Below are 16,446 nucleotides of genomic sequence, written 5' to 3'. Positions count from 1 at the left end.
TAGTAACATTTGATGGCAAGGCAGAGTTTTTCATCAATGTTTGCTAACATCTGGAGCTTTCCCGACTCTGGGCAGATGATTCAATTGTCCTTCTAGTCCAACAGTTGGAAATCTACATTTAGTAGCTATGGCCAATGACTTAAGAGTATGAAGTATGCATGTCACTTCTGGGCCAAGTCTCTAGTTGCCCTGTTAAGATCTTCTGGAACTTTCTCCTTTAGCATTGTGGCAATATTTGGAATAAGCTCAGCCCAAGTTTCCAGAGATACCACTAATCGATGCTCCACAGTGATAAGCCCTCAACACTTCATTCAATCTCCATCCAACTAATCTGTTGAGAACACATTCAAAAATAAGAAATGAATCTTGGAAATTTTGGTCCATTTAATCAATGATGTTGGTTGGAACCCAGTATAACCCAGCCCCTAATTCAGGCAGCAAAGTTCTCTATGAATGGATGTGTTATGATTAATAAATGATCATGGATATACTCAAATTTGTTAACAGTTGCCTTTGGTCATAGAGTTACATCATAACCAAACAAACAAAAAGAAAATACTAGGGCTCAAAACCATCCAGAAACTGAAGCCAGTGAGGAGCTGAGCCCATAACCCAACTTGAGAAGAGTTGAATCCTGCCTATCCTTGGGAGTGGGCTTAGCGAGGGGCCTTCACTGGCTCCACTGACAGCATGACTGCAGCCTCATGGTAGATAGACCTGAACCAGAATTTCCCAATATAGCCCTCCACATTCAGGAACCACAGAAACTGTGATAATAAATATTTGCTGTTTCAAACTGTGAAGCGTTCTGTCAATTTATATAGAAATAAGTACAACAGTATCTTAAGTGTGTTGTGAAGATAATGCTCAAAAATACTGATGTAATTCTTGGGGATACACTTTAAAATCTTCTGGGCTAAATCCAATTGTAAAGGAAACAGCTCCTTTAGGTAAATACGTAAGACCACATATCAAAGAGCAGAATTTCTTACCCAATATATCAGTAGATATGAAAATAGACTGAAAGGACTGTTCATTTTTCACAGTATACACATGCCCTCTCCATTTTATACCCTACTTAGAGTCACTACATAATGAGTTCTGCTCAATGGACTGTTAGTGGAAGGGCTTTACTTCCTGGTCAATTTCTGTCTAAATATGCTGACTACACCCTAATTCAGAAAATAGTGAGTTCCTCAAATGGGAGATGTGATAAGACAGATAACCTTGTGTTCTAATAAGCACTTGAAGTTCACATGCTATTTGTTATCATACTGTACCATGACTATCATGTCACACACAATCTGTGAGAGTCACATTGGGCAAGGGTTACTGTGGCTTATAGTTTAAGCCCATCCTGGTGGGAAAGGCATAGCAGAGTTCGTGGTGGTGGGAATATATAGTAGGGAACCCTCACATCCCCACAGATCAGGAAACAGAGAAAGGAGCATGCCAACTCTGAGGTGGCTTTATCTTTTTTTCCCTCTTTTTATTCAGTCTTGGACTCTAGCCTACAGCATGTAGCCTTCATTTAGGGTGGGTCTTTGCTCTTCAGTTAATCCTTTCCAAAAACAACCTCAAGGTCATGCCAAGTGTCGTGTATCCTGGGCAAGGACAAATTCAATCAAGTTGACAATAAAGATTAGTCATCCCAGGATTTTGAAGACTTTCTATATATGGACACACCACCACTGGCCCAATTTTTAGAGATTTTCTATATTCCCCTTTCTCCCACCACCCAGTGACACAAACACTAATTACTTCTACCAGGACCTAGCTAAACAGCTGGGAAGGGTTGAGATGCAATATATTCCTGTGGGAATGGATGCTGCTTGCATTTTTCTCTTGATTATCCAACTCATCTTGGCAATCAGTTTACTTACATTGAGGTTTCTGCATTTTAGTGTCTTTAGTCTTTTTTGTTTGTTTGTTTGTTTTTGTTTTTTTGAGACAGAGTTTCTCTGTGTAGCTTTGGAGCCTATCCTGGCACTTGCTCTGTAGATCAGGCTGGCCTCGAACTCACAGAGATCTGCCTGCCTCTGCCTCTCAAGTGCTGGGATTAAAGGCATGCGCCACCAATGCCCGGCTTCATTTTAGTCTTATGTGCTTGCTTATTTTACTTTTCTGTTGTGGAATAATCTTTTTGTATACTGTGAAGAAGTGTCACTCTGATTGGTTTAATAAAAAGATGAACAGCCAATAGGTAGGCAGGATTTCCAAGCACAGAGGATTCTGGGAAGAGGGGGAAGCTCCAGGAGATGGAGAGCAAGCAGCATAGGCATTGGAAAGTAAAGATCACTTAACCACATAAAAGAATGTAGATTAAAAGACATGGGTTAATTTAAGTCATAAGAGCTAGCTAAAAATGAGCCTAAGCCATCAGCCAAGCTTTCATAATTAATAATAAGTCTCCATGGTGTGCTTTGGGTTCTGGCTGGTGGGACAGAGAAATACTTGCTATACTTTAATTTCTTTTTTCATGGGCTTGAGGAGTCCATGGATATGTAGCTGAGGATGACTTTTAACCCTCATCTTCCTGCCTCCACCTTGGGATTTACAGGGTAGCATTACCAGGCTGAGTTTACATAGTGCTAGGGACTAGATGAAGGTTTCCTGCATGTTAGGGAAGTAGTCTATAAACTGAGCTACAGTCCTAGCCCTGCCTGTTTTTCATGTAGTATACACAATTTACTTATTTTTCTTATAGTCTGTAAACCTTTGGTTTTCCCCAGTCCTTTGGATAACGACAAATAGCAAGAGTAGTCTTAGATATACAGGACCACATGTTTCACTAAAGAATAGCTTACTTTTTAGTATTGTAGATTGGTTTGAAAATAGACCAAGATGTAGTGTGGGCCATTAAAAAAGTCTTTTTAGTGTTTCAAGGCAAGGTTTCTCTGTGTAGCCATTGCTGTCCTGGAACTTGCTCTGTAGACAAGGCTGTCCTGAAACTCAAGGAGATTTGCCTGTCTCTGCCTCCTAAGTGCTGGGATAAAGGTGTGCACCACCACTGCCTGGCTCTGGGCCTTTTGTTTATTCTTAGGATTTCCCTTTGCTTGTGTGTTGTTTTTGTGGCAGGGTCTCACTAGCTCACCTAGGCCTTAAACCCTGGATCCTCCTCTTTCAGCCTCCCCAGGGTTGGCACTAGAGCACACCTGGTCATTTTAATTTTGTCTTTTAAGCCACACCTACAACTAGGTTTTGAGACAGTATGCTTGGTGAAGGAGGTGGGGAAATGTCCCTGGTAGTCAATTTTGTTAAGGCAGCAACCTATTACTGTTATGCTCACCATGTAAAAGTACATCAAAGCACCTGCATTTATTTTTTCAAATAATAGTAAGCAATCCAGCAAGCATTTATGCTGTGCCTAAAATCTGCCATGCCTCATAGTGATTGTTAGAGACACAATGATCAAGAAGACTTGGTGCTGGTCTTCATGGATAAGAAAGGCCCAAAGAATGGCTCCCTGAAAAACCACTGCTAGGGTGGGAGGCTACAGAGAAATGTGGGCCAATAATGATGTGTCAGGGTGTGAGAGAAGAAACCCAGTGGCACACACTGTAAACATGATTCCTAGGGGTTAGTTATCTTGGTGTTGGAGGGCATAGGGCAACTTCAAAGCTGAGAAGACTCTAGGCTCTGGGATGTTGTGGAGCTGAATGCATTGAGGGCACCAAATTAACCAGTCTGGGAAGAGGCAGGTGGCTCTTTCAGAGCCTAACCTTGACACAAATATCTTCTCCTGGTCTGAGACTCCCTGAGAAGTGACTTACACATTCATCCAGAAAAATAAGATGTTTTCCTTCCTGGCTTTTACTTTCTCCTCTTTATTGTCCATATTCTGTAAAATGAACGAGATCAAAGGCAGTAGTTTCACTTCCCCCAAACTTCACTGATGGCTAAGTTTATTATATTTGGCTTGCACACCCCATTCCTGGTCTTACAATTTACTTAAAATCATCTGCAACACATTAACATGTCAGTGAACTTGAGAGGTTAATCGCTCAAGCTCAAGCTTGAGGCAGTTATAGAATATATTCTGTGGTAAGGATATGTTTAATTTTTGGAGAACATTTTAATCAGAGAATTTACCCAACTCTTTGTAAAAACTATGATCATTACAAGGCCGTGAATGTGTATCCTCTTTTTGACCCTGGTAGCATTTGGTCTCAAACTGTAGCCAAAACACAGCCTTTTGGTTCGCCTAATTTTCATCCTAGAACTCGTGAAGCCACCAGAATGTCCTTTGTTCTATGCAGCTCTTTCAGTGGCTTGGAGATGAACCAAGTAGGCTATTTTAGAATGGGTCTTTTTGCTAAAGTAACCATAGAGCAACACTAGACTGTGTTCTTGGTTGGCAATCTGTTACTGGCATAGCAAAGTGGCCTGAAACAGGGAGGCTGCCTGGTGCCACCAACCACATCTTAGGTGCCAAGAGTGATTTGTGGGAAGAGGCTGCTTTCTCTCTGCTCATCTGTGTGTTGTGGCAGGACACCCTGTGCAGCAGCTCATTTATCAGGAAGTAGAACCATTGGCATTGATAATGTTTGCAATTAGGGCCTATTAGGGCTGATTGAAAGTGAAGCATCAGAGGTGTTATGCAATTTGAAAGAGGAGAAACAACATCTGGAGGCCTGTCATCTTGGTGGGAGCCAGTAATGAAAGCCTGGGGCTCAGTCAATGCCAGCTTTTGTGAACAAGAAGCAAGTTGTGGGGCCATTTCTGTAGAGATGGGATTCTGCAAAACTTTACACACACTTCACAGTTCCAAATGTACTGATAGGGTGCCACAGGAATCAAGGCAAATGTCTGTTCGTGAAAACTTGTCACACAGCATGAAAGGGTATCACAATCCTTCTGGGTTTACAGTTGAGGGTTCTTCTGTCTGAAGCAAAGGAATGCATAAATGACCAGAACAGGGAAACTGAGGCTGGAGTGCCTGATAAGAGATAGCAGTGAGCTAAGTATAGTGGTGTCAGCCTGGAATCTCAGCACTCAGGAGGCTGAGACCAACTTAAGCTATAACCCCCCCCCCCCAAAAAAATGGATTTAAGCCTTGGGCCTTCTGGTTCATTCCCCACCCATCTCCATGTGTGTTAGCACATTTACAGTTTGCAAACTGACAGTGACTAAGGACTGAAAAGTGTTATGAAAAAAATAAGGCGGGGCTGGATTGATGTAAGAGGATTAGGTGCTTGCATCTATAGGATTTATACAAAAACGAGATGCTTGGATATCCTTAGAAATTTTGTTATTGCCATCTATTACCGGAAATTCCAAAAATCTTAGGCCTTAGGCCTTAATCTGATCAAAATAGATATACATTTCCTCTATCTGTTAAAATGCAAGAAAGTTATATCTTAAAGGGCTAAAATTGTTTCTTATATTTATAATTTGTATGAAAGACAAGGGATATGGGGACTAGGAAATGGGAGCACCTTGAGGCCACTTGATAGAAGAGGCTGTAAATAAGAAAGAGAATGAATAACTAAGTGGGAACATTTACTCAGACTGCAATATGAATGGTGCCCCTGGCAACAGTTTAACCACTAGGAGCAAAGTGTGTGTGTGTGTGTGTGTGTGTGTGTGTGTGTGTGTGTGTGTGTGTGTGTGTGTGCTCAAATTTATGTGTCTGCTCTACAATTACACTTGGCTAATTTTAAGGAATTTTGGAAACTTGAGCTAATCTACACTTTCCCCTAAGTCAAGTAGATTTTACAACATGTTCGTGTTATGACCACAGAGAATATATATGACATCAGTACTTGCTGTTATTTCATGTTGCTTAATATTGAAAACCCAACCACCACCCTCAGTAGTTCATCAATATTTTCTTGAGCTTTGATTAGAATGGGAAAAGTGGAAACATTTGCCTAGCATCAAAGTTATAAAAATTAGTCTTTTCAAAATGATTCTTACAGGCAGCTTGCTTTGAGTTATTACTAAGAAGAAACAGGGGCTGCTTCAGGGCCAGCTGACAAGCAATGAAAGCTCCATGTGGCTCTCTAACCAGCACTCCTCAAGGGGGATGGCAGACATGCTTTTGATTAATTTATTGAGCTTTCTCTGTGGTTGCTCTAATGCATGGTGTAGTTACTGAACAGTCTGTTTTCACGGGCCTTCTACACTGCGATTCCCAGAAAGATGCTTTCAAAAAATGTCAAGAAATATGGATGCTTTATAATAATTTTATGTGTTGACCATTTTGGATGAGAATTAAAAAACAATTCTAAAAGTAAGTGTGTGTGTGTGTGTGTGTGTGTGTGTGTGTGTGTGTGTGTGTAACACCAGGTTTCATTCCCGAGGAGCTACAGAGACCTTGGACTTGCCAATTAGACTAGGCTGGCTGTCCAGCAAGCCTTGGGAATCCACTTTTCTCCAGCTCACAGAACTGTGATTACAATCATCCACCAGTTGCAGGGCTTCTGATGCCCTCCTTTGGCTTTCATGAGAACCAGGCATATACACAGTGTGCAGATATCCATGTAGGTGAAAACACTCATGCATTCCAATTTTTTTTAAAAAGGTCATCAACGTGCGTTTCTCTGTGTTCTATAGCCAAAACAAAGGCCAGGATTGGTGCTGTCCACTTCAATAGTTCAGATTATCTGAGAGTGGCCAGACCTCCAGCCATTCTTTCAGAATCCACAGTGAAGAGCAACCTTGCAACCAGGAAGGTCCCTTGTTTAGGGAATAGTTTAGTCTTTAGTTTTAAGACTCTCATAATCCAGACCTGATTTCTAAAGTGTACAAGGGACCAAAGAGAGAAAAAGGAAGGAAATGAAGCAAGGTGGAGCCTTAGGTCAGTAATTGAATCTTTTTTCCTGTTCCCATGGCCCATCTATCATTCCATTTCTATGAGAGTTAGGTAGAAGGTAGGGCTCTTTGACAATAACATGTGTAAAGGACTCAGCATTGTAAAGCATGCAGATCTTGAGAAATATTTTGCATTCTAGTGTTCTTTCCCATTTGCATCTCCTCCTAATCTTCTATGCCTTTTCCCCATTCAACATTTCTTTATGACATTTCCTATCAGAGTTTATGGCATTTTCCATCAAAGCTTCAAGTTTCTTTTCACTCTGAGCTTATGGTTGTAGAACGTGTTTATATTTCAGGCACTGCAATCCTCATTACTTCCCTATTCCTGTGATAAAACACCATGACCAAGTCAACTTATAAAAGAGTTTAATTTCCTTATGGATTCTAGAGGGTGGTCAGAGCAGCAGTTGAGAGCTCACATCTCCACCCACAAGCAGAAGGCAGGGAGCACTAAGTCAAAATGGCGTCCTTTGAAACCTCAAAGCTCACCCCTAGAGACATACTTCCTCCAAAAAGGCCACCTTCCTAATCCTCCACTAACAGTCACGAAATGTTATGTCAAATGCCCAAGATTTATGAGGTCACATCTCATTCAAACTACCACTGCAGTAGATATTCTAGGACTGACCTATCCAAGATGAGTGATGTGTGGTGTCTTCTTTCACATAACAGCCCTGAGACAGGGAAAGGGCCTTCTTAGATAACTGTGCAGTAGAACAAATGCAGTAATCTTGTTATTTATGGGTAATACAGAGAGGGACTGAGCGAATTCCAACTGGTGAAATACAGTCTGGGAATGTGTTTCAGCCAGCTTAGGGCTTGCATTAGACCTTGCACAAGGACATTTTAAGCTGTGCAAAGGCACTGAGGCTAGAAGGTAAAATATGGATTAGAAGTGAAGTAATGAAGTAATGAAGTTGGAACTTAGGAAGTCATGTCTGGAAATGCAACTCCTCAATCAGTGACAGTAAAGCTAGGATATTTCCTGGCAATGAGGAAAACACAAAGGTATAAAAATCAGCTCCACTTCCCATTCTCTTCCCTTTCTCCTGTTCCTTCTTTCTCTGTACCACCAATGAGGAGCTGTTCAACCCTATTGACCTTTCTCTCTGCCTTATCATTGGACTTCGGCAGCCCCAGCAACACTGTGAGGCCTCACATGAGATCATGCCCTACCCTCTGAGAAGGTTATTTACTACCCAATGTGTTCCTAACTACATTGACGTGTTCAAAATGATAAATGCAAAGAAACTTTTCTTTATAATAAATAGCCTAATGACGTCAGCTTTTTTCGTGGTTAGTTGTGAATAAACACCTGCTACATCAAGTTTGCATCTAGTCACATGTTGGTAACACAAGCAATTAGTTGATGATTGCTTATGTTAACATAAAATGGGCATTATTTTGCAGTAGTGCTCTATCGGAATGCAAGCTAAGCATGGATTTAAAGTAAAAATAGATGGGGAAAACGCACCCAGAATTCATAAAAACTAAGTGTGTTTCTGTTGAGAATTCTGTTTTCCCATGTATAATGTAATTATTAATCTGTAGTATAAAGATTATAAATTGTCAAGACATTATGAGAACTTGTTTAAGATCACCGAATAGAGCTATAGTCTCTTTGTTTTGTTATTTTATTATTTTGTTGTTTGCTGTGACAAGATCACTAGCCCAGGCTGACCTTGAACTTCCTTGTGATCCTCCTGCTTCAAGCTTCCTGAGTGTGGGGATTAGGGATGTGCTTCTGTTGCAGTTTCCTCAGAGTTCTGCATCCAGAACAGTTTCAAGACTGCAGACTGAGATGGTCCAGCCTCACAGACTACTCTAGACAGGACTTAACCATTATCCTTATTTTTTCAGGATCCCCTAAAGATGACAGCACCCCCCAGACAACAGGAAGCAATCTAGAGAAAAAATGCCAATATTCCCAAGAGATGGGTTATGGATATTTCTCATCATTTGAAGGGGTGGTTACAAATTGTTATTGGTCATAGTCAGAAAAAAGCTAAACAAAGGAGTTAGATTCAAGGCTCTCTTTCTGAAAGAAAAAAAGGGGGTATATAGCATAGAAATGAGATAAAAGGGTGGCTTATTGAATATATTTTAATCCAAAAACACTATTAATCTCAAAATATTTTACATTGGTATGGATTTGGTTTATTGATGAAAATTTAAAGTTTTTTGTTATGCTGTATATATGTTTCTACTCTTGTTTGGGGTATTGTGTTTATGCAGCTCATTTAAAAATGTACTGTATAATTAAAAATACAGTTTAGTAATTAGTCATCAATAATAACCAAACTTGTAGTCATATTAAGTATGTTTTCAATATTAAACAGATAAATGGTCTTTGAACATTTCAAAGACTTATAGGATATGGCATTTAAGATGTTTAATAACCTGAGGCTTTTCAAGACAATGAGGTATGTCTGCTCATGACAGCATCAATCTACTTCGGAGAAGATGATTGGCATTGAGGAAACTCCATAAGGAGTTTATTTTCTCTGTGACAAAAGTTAGTCATTTGGACAAGAAATTGCCCTCGATCAACTGCTCACAGTATGCTGTCCAAAATAGACAAACAAAACACAGAAGAAAGCAACTGACAAACTTTGCAAAGACAAGATAGGACAGCCCTTCAAATTTCCTGCTTCTCAGAAATGTCTGTCAGATATTCTAGGCCTGTAGGCTGAAGATGGATGCCCCAATATTGCAGAGGAACTTTGGGTGACTGTCCAGGTAGTCAGATATAAAAATTAATAAATATGGGTTAATTTAAGTTATAAGAACTAATTAGTAACAAGCCTAAGCTATCAGCTGAGCATTTATAGTTAATAATACATCTCCGTGTCATTTAATGGGGAGCCAGCAGTCCCAACGAAAATCCCACCTACAGGGATGTATGCCAATATATCAAGTCCTATACATTCTTTTGTGTGTTTGTGTGTATGGTGTGAAATAGTGCACATGTGTACACAGCTGTAATTCCTCAGCAATCCTCCTCCTCTACTTCCTCCTCCTCCTTTCTGATAATCTCTCAGTAGGATCCTTTATTGGGCTCACTAAGTAGACTAGTGTTCCTAATATTGATGAATTATCATGACTTTTTGTTTTGTTTCTTTGGTTTGCTACATGTTTAATATACAGACTCATCTAAAACCAAAAGTTTGGCTATTGTAGATCATTCTTGAACCATACAGAACAACTAGGATGTCTGGACAGTGAGCCCTGTAGACATGTTAATCTTGGCCTCCTTGGGATGGAATTACAAGCACACACCACCCTCTCCCCCTCCCTTCCTCCCTTCCTCCCTTCCCTTATTCCTTTGTTCCTTTCTTTCTGGGTTCTGGGGATCAAGCTCAGGTCCTTATACTTGCAAGACAAATATTTTACCAATGAAGTCATCTCCCCAGCCTTCAGCTATATTGTTAAGGTAAAAATATGTTTAAGAAGAGTCCTGTTCTTTGGTTTTCCAAAAAGTAAAAGGCAGCCTTTACCTGTCCCTGTGTTTTTGTGCCTTTTAAACTGGTTGCTTGCTTCACCTCCTTGTCTGTTTCCATTTTTTGCAAAGTAGTAATTATAAAAGTCACTGCTCCACAGCCAGGCTGTAATTATTAAGTATAATTATGCCCACAAAGTTTTTTGAATATGACACAGAGCAGACTGTGTTCAGCTAATTGTGCTACTTTTCAAAAAAGATTAGACTGCTTTCTTTTCTCCATACACATTCTTTAGTCATTACTTGGGAAATATATATATATATATATATATATATATATATATATATATATATATATATATATACTTTGTTTTGGGGAGTAATACTACATTCATGGCAAAGCTGAGCAGAAGGTCCAGAGAATCCTCCACTGTACAGCCTCTTCTGCTGTCATGAGCCCCATCAGTGTGGTTAGGATGGTTGCACATACACAGACATGTCATCACCCAAGGTCCATAGTCTACATTGAGTCACTCTTGGTTATACATTCTATGAGGTTATAAAATTATGGTACACTGCATATCTACTACTAAAGTATCATATAGAATAGTTTTGTTACCCTAAAAATGGTCTATGGTAGGCCTATTCATCTTTCTAGTTCCTCCTAATCCTAGGGAACAACTGACATATTTATCTTAAAGTCTTTTCTTTTCCAGAACATCATATATTTTGAAGTAAGTCCTAGTTGACTCCTTCCCTGTTAGGGGGAGACATGCTTGTTTGACATGAAAGTAGTCATGTCTGGGCTGGTCATGGCCAGGGCTAGCTTTTCTTGGCCATTAAACCTACCTCAACCCTGGTTTTGAGGCTATAACAGTTTATGCCCCTGACAGGCACGGAAGTTCAGAAATAAATACAGAAGATCTTTTAGCTACTGAAGCCGGACTCAAAACCACTGTCTGCAGGAGTCATCAAACTAGCAGGTTTGTCTGAGTCATTTTCATCTGACCTACATAAACTTCCCTTTGCTGGGCATCCTTTGCTGAGCATTGCCAAGCATGTTGAGGGTCATATATTGCTTAATACATCAACATATAGCTGCAAAGTTGGTTTGATCAGCAAATAACTGTTTTTCAAGGAGCTAGCAAAATACAGGGGCAAAAAGCAATTGTTCAATGTCTGCAAGAAACATGTCATCACCAAGTAGGGCAGCTTGAAGAAAGAGAGTGAGATACTCAAGTTCTCCATTTCAGAACCTGATGAAAAGTGGATTAATGTAAAACTGGAGAGCAAGCCTATTGGTTACTAAGAGTCAGAAACTAATTAGTCTAGTCCTTCTGTGTGGTGTTTGGTGGGTTCAGGCAAAGCCATTCCATGGTGTTGTGAGTTTTCCTATATACCATCAAAGCAGAAAATGAATTAAAATAAAATCCAAGTTTATCAAACCCAATGATAAAAATCAGGTAGCAAATTAGTTTCAAAAAGTTATGGTTAGAGCTAGAGACATGGCTGGCTCAGCTATTAGAGTTTAGGCTTCCAACCAAAAAAAAAAAAAAAAAAAACAACAACAACAACAAAAGAAAGACAGAAAGCTACAATGTAAAAGTTGTGTCTTGTTGGTACCCAGGTCAAAGGTTGATAGTTTAGAGAGATTTGTGGCAAAGGACTAAGTAATAACAGAGAACTATTGAAGTTACAAAAATAACAACTTTCAGAAAAGTCTTGTGGCTTTTGTTGCATTGTCTATTCATCCCAAACCAGTTCATAGTCAAAGGTAACTGGCACCTTCTGTGTGCAGGAACTAGAGTGAAGGGGTGGAGAAGCACTGCAAATTCCCATCTGCTTAAAGGAGAGAGCTTTATTTGCAGGATCTGTTCAGTGCATGAGGTTACATCATCATCCTGTTTCTAGAACTTTCAGTTGTGCCTGAAATTCTCACATCAGAAAAACATTTATCATTTTGCATCTTAATTTGAGTTTCTAGTGTCTTACGGGGTACCTGTAATTTCACTATTGTTATAGGAAATGGGAGGCAGAAACAAGACAATTGCCTGGAAGCTCAAGGACCAGCTGACTTGGAGGTTACAAGGGCAAAAGCAAGAGAGACCCTGCCACAAAAACAGGAGTAAAGGTGGAGATTGACTCCCAAAATTTGTTGTCTGAATTCTATACTTTCGCTGCTTGCTCATACTTGCACATCATTTGCAAGCACACATACCATACACAGATACACACACACACACACACACACACACACACACTACAGCTATTAGGGTCTCTTAATTTGTACACAAGTAATCTACATTAAACTATATTCCCTGCCCTTTTAAACATTTTTATTTTGAGATAACATCTTGTTAAGTTGACTGAGCCAAACTTGAACTACCACTGGAGTCCATATAGGCTTTGAACTTGGGATCTTCCTGCCTCTGTCTCCCGAGAACCCGGGATTCCGGGCCTGTATCACTGAGTGCAGATGAATTTTAACTCTGTTTGATAAGGAATATTGAGAATTATACAGAATTATTAGAGAAAAAAGGGGTCATGGTTTGAATGTGAAATGTCCCCCATAGGTTCGTGTATTCGAACTTTGGTGCTTAACTGGGATGAGCATTGAGGCAGAACTTCATTGTAAGAAGTGGCTAAGACTTGAGGTTTCTTAGCCTTCCCCTATTTCTTGTCCGTTCTCTGCTCTCTGACTGCAGGTGCAATGTGCCTAGTCACCTCATGTTTCCATTCTGTGATGTGTGGAACTTCGTTGGTATGATGTGGCTGTAATCCTATAAACTGAGCTAGAAGAAATCATTCTTCTCTTGAGCATTTGGCCAAAGGATTCAGAAAAGTAGGGAGGGTCTGATCTACAGGAATGTGGTAGTGAAGTCGGGGATAACTTAGCAATGCCAACTTGTTCATATTCTTATTTGCATCATCTCCTCTGGGCATCCAGAAAGTACCTCTTATCCAAAGGTCTTAGGACCTACATCAGAACAATATCAGGATATCATTCCCAGGTTTTATGCTTTGTCTCAGAAAGTCATAAAACTTCAAAGTAACCTTCCTTCTTCTGCCATTTTCTTCAAATGCACCAAATGTCATTTCTGGAGTAGCAATGTCCTGTACCCCATTATCTTTATCAACTAATAGGAAACTGGTTTAATTTGGAACTGTAAACTAATAAGAGTTGTACTTAGAGACTAGGAAAACAATAGTACTGCTCTATTAAGAACATCATCTTTTCAGGTCAATCAATTAAGAGGGGCAAGGAAGAGGCTGAGTTGTAGTTGGAGGGGGGCAGTCTATAGGCTAGCCAAGGAACTTCTCATCCTCATTTCTAAAGGCCTAGACATGTGGGTATACGTGGGTAGGAAGCTTCTGGATGATCCATTGATGCTCTGGAGATGGTCCAGTAAAACTGGGTGATGCAAGGCAAATATTAGGAAAGCCAATCTGTATATTTAACCAGCAGTGAGTGCCGAACAGGGACAAGTTTCCATCAAAAAAAAAGTGAGAGTGCTTCAATCCAAACAAGAGTGGAGAACAAGTGTCTGTGTGGAGGCTTCCTGGGAAAGGAAAATACACCCATGAAGGGGGGAACATTGAAGTTGCTTGTAGGAGCTAACTTGAGCCTTGTCCTGAGTTATAATTAAGGGGGAGGTGTGGAACCTTAGAGACAGGTTACTGGAAAATGAGAGTCCAGTCATTCATAGGATAGTCAAAAGGCAAATGTTTTCTCACCATTGTGTAGATATGGCTGAAAAATGTTGTCAATTAACCCCCTGGCAACTAAACCCATTTTAAAAGCCATGGCTGTGTGAGTCAGGGGCTCATGAGTGAACTGAAAGAATACCAATTTTCAGGAACCTCTGAAACCCAAAGAGGTTTGGATTATCTCTTATGTGTGCTTCATCTATGGATGTTAGTCTACTTTCTCTTGGATTCCTTGGAGAGACTGGTATTTTTATTTATTTATTTATTTATTTATTTATTTATTTATTTATTTATTTATTTATTACATGGCATCAGAATTGAACCCTGAGCTTTGTTTATGCCGGGTAAGTGCTCTACCACTGAGCTACATCTGAGTCATCCCCTGGCTTGTGGTTTCCTGCTAGCCTGCCGAAAGGATTAATCAGATACACCCTTTGAAGAGAAAAACTCTTCTATTTTTCTCTCAGATAGTGGCCATCTAGAGGAAGCCAAGTGCACCAAAGGGACACAGCTGGCATTAAAATCTGTGTGTCTCAGTACAATTGTGAATGGCAGCATGGAGGAGAATGTTTTTTTGCTATAGAAAGCAAGTGTGGCCATCAATGACTGTGATGTAGCTTTCAGTAGAGCATGGATAAGTCCATATAGACCAGCTGATGGACAAATGACTCATTGTCTTCAAGAATGCTGCAGCCAGGATTATGTTTTGCACCTGTGTATGCTGTAGATTTGCTTTAGATGGATGCTGTGACCACACAGAATTTAAAGGTAAGCTACAGTAAATGCCAACTTCATGTGTAGATGCCTCTATTAGAAGCGAAAGTTTTGAAAATGTTTCATCTCCCCACGTAGTTTCCTGTCTCTAGGACAGGAAAAGCATTTTCATTCTTCCCCTTGTTCAAAAATAAACCAGTGGATTCACCCTCTGCAGTAAGAGCAAAAAGACTTACTCTGTATTCTATGGCGTGGGTACAGGCTGGTTTGAATTTTAAGTCAGAGGGGATAATTCCAGTCATTGTTGCAATTTAGAATGACTGAACAAATATTTCTGTGAAATTTTACGATGTGAGAAGTCACAAGCATTTGTTGGCCATTCATTATAGAAGATCATGTGTGGGGATGAAGATGTGCCTCAGCCCTTTCAGAGGCTAGCACCCAAGTTTAGGTGCTAGCACCCATAGCGTGTGACTCCTTCTTCTGTTCTCCAAGGCGACCACCACATGTGGCACACACATATATACACATGAATGTAAATAAAAATCTTTTTTAAAGTCAGGTGTTTTTTGTCTTAGAGCTTTGGACTCAAAATTTTTGGTTTATTGTATTGAATGAATGAAGTATTCTGGGACACATGTGAGAAGCACAAAGATGCTTTTGTGGTTCCTAAAAAATCACTTGGTGTCATTGGTGTTTACAGATGATATATTGACTTTGAAAGACATGTGGACCCAGTAACATGGTTCTGTTGATGACAGTGCTTCCTGCAAGCCTGAAGATCTGAGTCCAGACCCCAGAACTCATTGTAAGGAGAGAATAGCACTGAGAAGTTTCTGCCGAGAATGTGCTGTGTTCATTGGAAGGGCTAGGTATTCCAGTTGGTACATCTTTGCTCTCTGCACTGAGCAGTACTACCTGAGATGCTGAGCAGAAGAAGTTGTCTTCTGACTTTCACATGGGAGCCATGACATGTAAACACTACACCCCCACACTCACAATATACCCCCCACAAAAATACACATGCGCAGACAAGTGCACCCACAACAAATAATAATAACAATAAAATAATTTATGGAAAAAATAGTTTGCAAGAGTCATTTGGGGAGCTGAGTGTGATGCTGTATACCCATAGTCCCTACTACTTGCAGGGTTGAAACAAAAAGATGAAAGAGTTCAAGACCTGCCTGGGTTTCCTTCTGGAGGTTGCCTGGACTACTGGATAAGTCACATTTCAAAATTAATAGTGTGATGCTTTCACTTACTTGCCCTGGATAGATTAAAATGAGAAAAAGGCACACCCAAGTGTTTTTCTTTTCTGAGAGCTGTATAAACTTAGGGTCAGCTTGAATGCTTAGAGAATTTTTCATTCTGAAATTTGTGAGTGTTTTAAAGATACATAGAGACCTAAGAGTTTATATCAAGCAAGACAACATCCTTAAAATAGAAAAAAAGGGGGAGTCAGTTCCATTTGTTCACCTTGTCAGCAGCTAAAAACCTTTTACTCCACCGTTGTCTTTTAATTTCTTCTGCTCAGCATCTCAGGTAGTACTGCTCAGTGCAGAGAGCAAAGATGTACCAACTGGAATACCTAGCCCTTCCAACGAACACAGCACATTCTCTACAGAGACTTCTCAGTGCTGTCCACTCCACATCATTATCTAAGAAAGGACTTACAGCTGGAAGCCACCACCATCCAAACCCCTGTGCAGGCAGCTGGGTGTGTGTGTGTGGGGAGTCCTAACATCATCAGGTCTGCCCTGCTG

Source organism: Cricetulus griseus, chromosome 3 (assembly GCF_003668045.3).
Source record: "Cricetulus griseus strain 17A/GY chromosome 3, alternate assembly CriGri-PICRH-1.0, whole genome shotgun sequence".
Classification (NCBI taxonomy): Eukaryota; Metazoa; Chordata; class Mammalia; order Rodentia; family Cricetidae; genus Cricetulus; species Cricetulus griseus.
The sequence above is the reverse complement of the archived record's forward strand: the minus strand, read 5'-3'. Positions refer to the sequence as shown.